Below are 9,979 nucleotides of genomic sequence, written 5' to 3' on the forward strand. Positions count from 1 at the left end.
ATTAGGGCGCATGCCCACGTTTTGGGTTCCTTCCCCTGTAGGGGGCGTGCAGGAGGCAGCTGATCAATGATTCTCATCATTGATACTTCTATCTCTCTCTTTCTCTCCCTTCCTCTCTAAAATAAAAAAAAAATGTATTTTAAAAATATTTATAGATGATAGAACATCTGCTTTCAAGCAAATGCTTCAAAACAATCTAATTGACAAGGAAGTGGGAACACGGGAAGAGATGAAACAGGATTGACTTGGCAATTGTCTATATTTATAATCCATTATTTTTGTTCATTGTGGAAAATACACATCATATAAAACTTATCTTTTTGTTGTTGTTGTTAATCCTTACCTGAGGATATTTTTCCATTGACTTTTAGAAAGAGTGGAAGGGCGGAGGAAAAACAGAGAAACATCGCCATGAGAGGTGAGAGAAACACATCAATTGTTTCCCACACACGCAGGACCAGGGCCAGGGATCGAGCCTGCAACTGAGGTATGTGCCCTTGACCAGAATCGAACTCAGGACTCTTCAGTCCCCCAGCCGAGCTCTATCCATTGAGCCAAATAGGCTAGGTCTAAAGTTTATCATTTTAACTATTTTCTAGTGTACAGTTTAGTGGCATTAGTATATTTCTCTACCCTTTTTGTTAAAAATTGTCCAAAATAAAAGGTTGAAATAAAAATTGTGAATAAGTAAATGGTGATAAAAATAAAACATGTAGATAAATTAATATTGAGTTCCTAGGTGGGCTAGTGCAGTGATTTTTATTTATCTCTTTAGTTTCTTAAAATTCTATAATTAATATGCTAATTTTTAGAGATTAAATAATTTTTGTTGATTTGTTTTGAGAGAGAGAGAGACATACATCTATTTGTTGTTCCACTTATTTATGCATTCATTGGTTGTTTCTTGCATGTGCCCTGACTGGAGATCAAACCCAAAACCTGGTTTTATAGGGACGACCCTCTTCACCAATTGAGCTACCCAGCCAGGGCAATTTTTAGAGATTTTTAAAAATAACAATAAGAAAAAGCTAAAGATGGCATTGTTTTTCAGGACAATTATTTCACAGGTGTTCCGCGGGCAAGCGCTGCTCCTGTATTTGGCCGTAGGAGAAGGGCCCCCTCGTGGCGGATATGAGAACTGCCCTTGCTCGTTCCGTTACCGCGGTCCTGGGCTCCTGCTAAGGGAAGGAAAATGCTCCTGGGGGGCTATGCATCCTCTTGGGCGACTCCTGAGCGCCGAGGGGGCACTCGAAGTGACCTAAAGGTCTTGTCCTAGAAGATGAGAGATTCAGAGGAGAAACCAAAGGGGAAATGTAGAGATGATGAACAGCAAATTTCCTCCTCCTCCACCTTCTTTTTTTAGTCCATCTCATTTAACAGCAAGTAACTCATTCCTCCATCAAAAATTTATTGATCACCTACTGTGTGCCATGTCCTGTTCCAAGTACTAGGGATAAAAGTCCTTGCCCGAATGGAGCTGACACAATTACCGTGTGAGGACACACAATAAACAAATAAAGAGCCCAAACTGGTTTGGCTCAGTGGCTAGAGCGTCGACCTGCGGACTCAAGGGTCCTGGGTTCAATTCCAGTTAAGGGCATGTACCTTGGTTGCAGGCACATAACTAGTAGGGAGTGTGCAGAAGGCAGCTGATCCATGTTTCTCTCTAATCGATGTTTCTAACTCTCTATCCCTCTCCCTGCCTCTCTGTAAAAAATCAATAAAATGTATTTAAAAAAAAACAAATAAAGAAAATATACAGTGTGTTATGTGGTGATAAGTATTTGGTGATAGGGAGAAAAATGAGCCCAAGAAGGAAGATACCGAATGGGGTAGGCTTGTAATAGAGTGGTTAGAAAAGGTTTCACTAAGAAAAGGGAGTTTGACCCCGGCCAGCGTGGCTCAGTGGTTGAGCATCGACCTATGAATCAGGAAGTCACGGTTTGATTCTTGGTCAGAGCACATGCCCGGGTTGCGGGCTCGATCCCCAGTGTGGGGCGTCAAGAGGCAGCCGATCAATGATTCACTCTCATCATTGATGTTTCTACCTCTTTCTCCCTCTCCCTTCCCTCTGAAATCAATAAAAATATATTTAAAGAAAAGAGTTTGAGGAGAGGAGCATTTGAGGTCTTGCTTCCTGGTATATATCATCATTTTGGCTCAAATAAACTCATAAAATTCTCAAAATAAAAAAAAGAATGAATGAAAAGGAAAGAAAGAAAGAAAAGAAAACAGAAGAGGAAGAAGTTTGATCAAGGAAGAGAATGAAGTGAAGAGGTAAGTCAGGCAGATATCTGGGAGAACATCCCAGGCAGAGGGAACAGACCGTGCAAAGGCTCTGAGGCAGGAATGTGCCTAATGTGTTTGGGAAACATTAAGAATGCCCATGGAGAGAGAGGAATAGATACGTGTGTTTTGCTTTTTTTTTTTTTTTTTTTTTTGAGCCTTTTGAGAACCAATCTAATGACTCCTTTATATTCCTAAATACTTCCATTTATATTTCCTTATAGGGGGTTTCTCTATCTTGTCATTGTTGACACTTGGTCTGGGTGATTTTTGCTGTGGGGGGCTGCCCTGGGCATGTACAAATTTTAGCATCTCTGGCCTGTACCCACTAGATGTCAGCAGCACACACTCCCAGTAGTAACAACCAAAATGTCTTCAGACATTGTTGGATGTGCCCTGGATAACAGAACTGCCTGCAGTGAAGACGGTTGTTTCTATAACCACAGGGTAAAGGTTACAACCAGAATCTCTAATATCGTTGCAATATTGCTATCTAAGCTACATACCTTATTCAAGTTTTATCAGTCGTCTAATGATGTCTTTTATAGCAGTTTTTATTTTTCAGGTCCCTGGTTCAATCCAGGATCATGTATTGCATTTAGATATCACTCTTTTTTAACATCCTTTCAACCTGGAACATTTTTTCTCCTTTCTTTGTCTTTCGTGGCACTGACATTTTTGAAAGTTATAGGCTAGTCCAGTGGTCGGCAAACCGTGGTTTGCCGCTCTGTTGACTAATGAGTTTGCCGACCACTGGACTAGACTAAATGTTACTGTATAGTTGGAAGCTGTGAGGATTAGGCAATTGTGGCATATTGTGTGCAAAGAGGTAAAGGGTAGTATATGACAGTGGTTGGCAAACTCATTAGTCAACAGAGCGGCAAACTCATTAGTCAACAGAGCGGCAAACTCGCGAGCCGCGGTTTGCCGACCACTGGGCTAGTCATTTTTATGGAAAATACTAGAGGCCCAGTGCACAAAATTCGTGCATGGGTGTGTGTGTGTGTGTGTGTGTGTGTGTGTGTTCCTCAGCCCAACATGCACCCTCTCCAATCTGGATGTGTTATATATACATCCTCCCTACTTAGCTTTGTTCACTAAAAAAAGTCTAGACACAACAGCAAATGAGTATTCCTAGCACCCAAACTACTATATTTCCCACTAACAGAAACCAGAATTTCACTTAGTTTCTAGCTGATGCCACAGAATATGTCCAAGATGAACCTGTGACATCTGGTCCTACGAGAGAGTAAGAAAACTATCAAAGATTACCAGTCACTTCTGAAAGTTCCAAACCACAAAGCTTCCTCAGCCAGGTGTGCCCTGCAGGGAGGATAAGTGCCAGGGACTGAAGCAAGGTGTATTTCTCCAAAAGCTCATAATGACTTAACAACAACAATAAAACCCAATTCATCACTTCAGAGGATTGTGGGGGAATCATTCATTATTTTGAACACTGGTATATAAAGTGCAAGAAGCCAGCCCTTGTCTGGCCTTTTCTATAGGAAGGTTCACTGGGTAACCACATAGGAAGTACGGGAAAGGAAGCATCTGGCAAAGGAAGAATTCTAGCTAATAAATAGGGGAGAATTGCTGGAGAAAGGTCACTATTTTGCAACCTCAATGGCTGCTGACCTCATGTAAGGAGAGACAGTCAAAGAGTATGAGCCTCCTGGTGAAAGGACACAACACCACCCATGGTTGTGCCAAGGAATTAAACCCCAGTCTGAACCCAGTTCTAGAACCAACCACAAATGCGCAGGGCATATGGGAAGACAAAGCAACATACTGGACTGCGTCATGAGGGTGCAATCAACGACACCTAACCGTAGGAAACACCTCAGAACAAATAGCCTGAGTTGTATTTGGATTTATCTCAAGGGAAGGAAGGGGATGTAGGGGGCCTGTGAATTAACAGAGATTGAAAAGACGTATTTTCTTTTGGAATGGGCAATGTTACAGGCAGTTAGACGTGACCAGAGCAAGGATGATGGGCCAGGTACTGAAACTCACCAGGGCAAAAAGCTCGGGATATCTAGAAAGGGGCAAAACTGAGAAAACAAGAACCTCATCCCCAGGGTAACGTATCCTCCCCTAGCATATCGCTAGTCAAGAAGTTTATAATTTTATTTTTAAATATATTTTATTGATATTTTACAGAGAGGAAGGGAGAGGGATAGAGAGCTAGAAACATTGATGAGAGAGAAACATCGATCAGCTGCCTCCTGCACACCTCCCACTGGGGATATGCCCGCAACCAAGGTACATGCCCTTGACCGGAATCGAACCCGGGACCCTTCAGTCCGCAGGCCGATGCTCTATCCACTGAGCCAAACCGGTTTCGGCACAGTCAAGAAGTTTAGACCCCCTAACCTTTCCTCCCTAAAGATAACATCTGGGCCGGAGAAACCAAGATGGCGGCATAGGTAAACACCTAAACTGCTGCCTCACACAACAATTTCAAAACTACAACTAAAAGACAGAACGGACACCATCCAGAACCACAGGAAAGCTGGCTGAGTGAAAATTCTACAACTAGAAGGAAAGAGGAAAGCTCACAGAGAATTGGAGGTACGGCAAAGGGTCTTTGTGCGCGCAGAGAGGAAGGGCGGCTGAGAGCCTGGCTGACTTTCTCTGGTGGAAGGGGGAAGGAAGCCCCCGAATGCACTGAACCCCAGTTCTGACTGCACTGAACCCCCATTCTGGGTGAGCCCCTGGGAACCCACGCTCTTACAGGGGGAGTCTGGACTCTCGGGCGGAGACTCGGGAGCCGGGGAAGGCGGAGGACTGAAAGTGCACGCGCGCCAGTGCGCACAAAGGCTGCGGAGGTTGCCACAGGCTTTCCCTAGTGGAAGGGAGTCAGAGGCTCCTGAATGCACTGAGCCCCAGTTCTGACTGCAGTGAACCCCAGTTCCAGGCGAGCCCCTGGGGACCCACGCTCTTGTGGGGGGAGTCTGGACTCTCGGGCGGAGACTCGGGAGCCGGGGAAGGCGGAGGACTGAAAGTGCACACGCGCCAGTGCGCACAAAGGCTGCGGAGGTTGCCACAGGCTTTCCCTAGTGGAAGGGAGTCAGAGGCTCCTGAATGCACTGAGCCCCAGTTCTGACTGCAGTGAACCCCAGTTCCAGGCGAGCCCCTGGGGACCCATGCTCTTGTGGGGGGAGTCTGGACTCTCGGGCAGAGACTCGGGAGCCGGGAAGGCAGAGGTCTGAAGGCACGCACGTGCGCGCAAGGGCAAGGCTGACGGGAAGCCAAGACTGAGGCTCCACCCCATCCAAGCTGAGCACAGAGGCTATTGCAATTTGGCAAGTCTAATCCTATAAGGCTGTCTCCAGCACCGAACTTCTCCCAGCATAGACACAGCTGATCCTTACAGCCAACTGGCCTGGAGGTCAATTCTTCCCGGTGATACCAACAACAATAAAGACTTAATTACAACAAGGCTGTACACACAGTCCACAAAGGGGTGCACCAAGAGTGTCCACCTCAGGTTAACTGGGGAGGCCGACCCACTGGGCCATATTGGAAACCTAGCACACAAATCTACCTTACCAACTCAGGGAAGCAATGAAAATGCGGCGTCAAAGAATCAGATCACAAACGAAAGAAATGGAGGAAAACAAACGACTGGATATAGAATTCAAAACCACGGTTATAAGGCTTTTTAAGAATATCCTAGAAAAGGCCGATAAATATAACGAGACCCTCGAAGATATGAAAAAGGACCAACTAGAAATTAAACATACACTGACTGAAATAAAAAATATTATACAGAGACCCAAAAACAGACAAGAGGAACACAAAAATCAAGTCAAAGAATTGAATTACAAAGAAGCAAAAAACACTCAACCGAAAAAGCAAAAAGCAAAAAAAAAAAAATCCAAAAAGTTGAAGATAATGTAAGAAGATTCTGGGACAACTTCAAGTGTACCAACATCAGAATTATGGGGGTGCCAGAAGAAGAGAGAGAGCAAGAGACTGAAAACCTATTTGAAGAAATAATGACAGAAAACTTCCCCCACCTGGTGAAAGAAATAGACTTACAAGTCCAGGAAGCCCACAGAACCCCAAACAAAAGGAATCCAAAGAGGACCACACCAAGACACATCATAATTAAAATGCCAAGAGCAAAAGACAAAGAGAGAATATTAAAAGCAGCAAGAGAAAAACAGTTAGTTACCTACAAGGGAGCACCCATACGACTGTCAGCTGATTTCTCAACAGAAACTATGCAGGCCAGACGGGAGTGGCAAGAAATTTTCAATGTGATGAATAGCAAGAACCTACAACCAAGATTACTCTACCCAGCAAAGCTATCATTCAGAATTGAAGGGCAGATAAAGAGTTTCACAGACAAGAAAAAGCTAAAGGAGTTCATCACCACCAAACCAGTATTATATGAAATGCTGAAAGGTATTCTTAAAGAAGAGGAAGAAGAAAAAAGTAAAGATAAAAATTATGAACAACAAATACATATCTATCAACAAGTGAACCTAAAAATCAAGTGAATTAAAAACCTGAGGGACAGAATAAGCTGGTGAATATAATAGAATCAGGGGCATAGAAAGGGAGTGGACTGTTAATTCTCAGGGGGAAAGGGGTATGGGGGGTTCATGAAGAGACTGGACAAAAATCATACACCTATGGATGAGGACAGTGGGGGGGAGGTAAGGGCAGAAGGTGGGGTGGGAAATGGGTGGAGGGGAGATATGGGGAGAAAAAGGAGAAATAATTGTAATAATCTGAATAAAGATTTATTTAAAAAAAATAAAATAATAAAAAAGATAACATCTGGGCCTCAGTTGTACTTCAGTTCCAGGCCCAGAAAAGCAGCAAAACCAGACAAGTGATGCTGTAGCTGCCTCAGGACCAGCTACATTGACTAATGACCCCTGCCATGGCATTGACCAATCAGTGGAGAGCATGAACCTGAAAGAGCACACCTAGAAAACTGATAAATATTCTATGAGACCCTCCCGTGAGACCTAACATTTCTCCCTGCAAGAGAGATAAATATGCTCAGCATGAAGGACCCATCTCGAGCTCGCCCCCCACCGGAGCATGCCCCTGCCATTCCCTTCTCCCATCTTTCCTCTAAGGGTCCCCACAAGACTTGCAACCAGGGGAGCAATGAGCAGTGGCGCTCGTCCTGGGCTAACCCCTGAACCTGTCTCCAAGGCCCCCTTTTCTCGGACCTCTCAGCGAACCCAAGCAGCCCAGCGTAGGCTCTCCTGTTGCTTCTTCTATGCCTTCCTTGTTTCACTGCCCTAAGTATGTTTTTGCTGCTGTCAATAAATTCTTTTTTTTAAATATATATTTTATTGATTTTTTACAGAGAGGAAGGGAGAGGGAGAGAGAGTTAGAAACATCAATGAGAGAGAAACATCAATCAGCTGCTTCCTGCACACCTCCTACTGGGGATGTGCCCGCAACCAAGGTACATGCCCTTGGCCAGAATTGAACCTGGGATCCTTGAGTCCGCAGGCCGACGCTCTATCCACTGAGCCAAACCGGTTAGGGCTAAATTCTTAGCTACTTTGCTACACTTTGTCTCGTGATTGAAATCTTTCCTTCAAGAAGACAAGAACGGAGGTTTTGTAGTCTCCAAACAGGTAAGACTAAAACTACAGTGTCAGGAGATTCATATTCGGGTGATAAACTATTCCGGAATGCAAGGCAGTGATTATTACAAAAGTCACAACAGTGGTTACTTTGCGAAGAAAGAAGGCAGCTGTGATGGGAATGTGGTGAATGGAGGGCCTTCTGAGGTAGCTGGAGACATGTTGATCTGGGTGGGGGTTATAATTATGTTCACTTCCCAGCTGGGTTTCTCAAACTCAGCACTATTGACATTCAGGCTATATAATCCTTTGTTGTGGGGGGCTACCCTGTGCACTGTAGGGTGTTCAGCAGCATCCCTGGCTTCCACCCACTAGATCCTTTCCCCTTCTCCATTATGGCAATCAAAAATCACCCTGGGCCCTGCCGGTATGGCTCAGTGGTTGAGTGTCGACCTATGAGCCAGGAGGTCATGGTTCAATGCCTGGGATACAGGCTCAATCCCTAGTAGGGGGCCTGCAGGGGGCAGCGGATCAATGATTCTCTCTCATCATTGACGTTTCCATCTCTCTCCCTCTCCCCTCCAAAATCAATAAAAATATATATTTTAAAAATCACCTTGGTTGAGAACCTCCCTTCAATATTCCATAAGCTATACATTTATTTTATGTGGCTTCTCTCTTTTTTTTTTTTTGGTAAGGTTCTTTATTGATTTTTAGAGAGAGAGGAAAGGAGAGGGGGGGAGAGAGAAACATTAATGTGAGAGTGATATATTGCTTGACTGACTCCTGCACACCTCCTACCAGGGATCTGGGATCCAACTTGCAACCCGGGCATGTGCCCTAGCCTGGGAACATTTCAGTACACTAGATGATGCTCAACCAACTGAGCCACACAGGCCAGGGCTTATGTAGTTTATTGAGTTTGCTTCTATGTGTGTGCATTTTATTTTACTATAAAAATACTCTTTAGCCCTGACTGGTTTGGCTCAGTGGATGGAGCGTCGGCCTGCGGACTCAAGGGTCCCAGGTTCGGTTCCGGTCAAGGGCATGTACCTTGGTTGCAGGGACATCCCCAGTGGGGGGTGTGCAGGAGGCAGCTGATTGATGTTTCTAGCTCTCTATCCCTCTCCCTTCCTCTCTGTAAAAATCAATAAAATATTTTTTTAAAAAATACTCTTTAAATTCCAATGAAGTGTTCATGGGAAAATTTGACAGAATTCTACAAAGTTTATGTGCATGAAAAAAAGACAGTGGAAATAGCTCAGGAATTTTCTAAAAGGAAGACTACTCGATATTGAAATACATTCTAAAGCTACAGTGTTAAAGTGGAGTGGCACTGGGACAACATAGAGGAATCTGGAATAAGTAACTTGCCTCCAGGGCTCCATTAATCAGATAAAGTCTGAAAGCTTCAGATGTGCTTTTCTGCCTGTCCCCTCAGTTACCCTCCTACCAACACAATGACCTAGTCAAAGTCCTTGATATAGGGAGCTTCCTTCTTCCCTTCCTTTGCACATGCATTTTCTCCTATTTGGAGCACCATTCCTTAAATATTATACCTCCAGGCTGCCTCACAGGACCCTCCAGGTCAGGGTTTTGCCTCTCTTTTCTCCTCCCATAGACCCCAGCTCCCACTCATCATCCCCTTACCATAAACTTTAGCTTGAGTCTGCCTCTGCCTCTCAGCTTTGAGGTGCAGGATGACAGGGATTGTGTCCCCTTAGGTACATACACAGTGCCAGGTACACAGTAGGTGCTCAATAACACTAAAATAATCAGGGGGGAAAAACAATCTGTACAGTTGCTTTAGATAATAATATATTCCAAATGGATTAGAATGTTAAACGTATTTTTAAATCACTAGTTCAATGAATATTTATTGCACACCTACTGTGTGCCAGGGGCATTGGATAAAGTAGTGACCAAAATAAATCAATTCCCTGTCGTTATGGTGCTGACATTAGTGGGACAGATAGGTATGTGCAGGGAAGACAGTTCAGGAAGGTGGAGCAGCATGTGCAAAGACCCTGTGGTGGGAAAGATCCAGGGTCCAGGTACCTCACTCAGACACTGGGATCTGAGCATCAGTCCTTCCAGCTTCCATCCAAAGGATGTTCCAAGCAGTTTTGGTC

Source organism: Plecotus auritus (genome assembly GCF_963455305.1).
Source record: "Plecotus auritus genome assembly, chromosome: 6".
NCBI lineage: Eukaryota > Metazoa > Chordata > Mammalia > Chiroptera > Vespertilionidae > Plecotus > Plecotus auritus.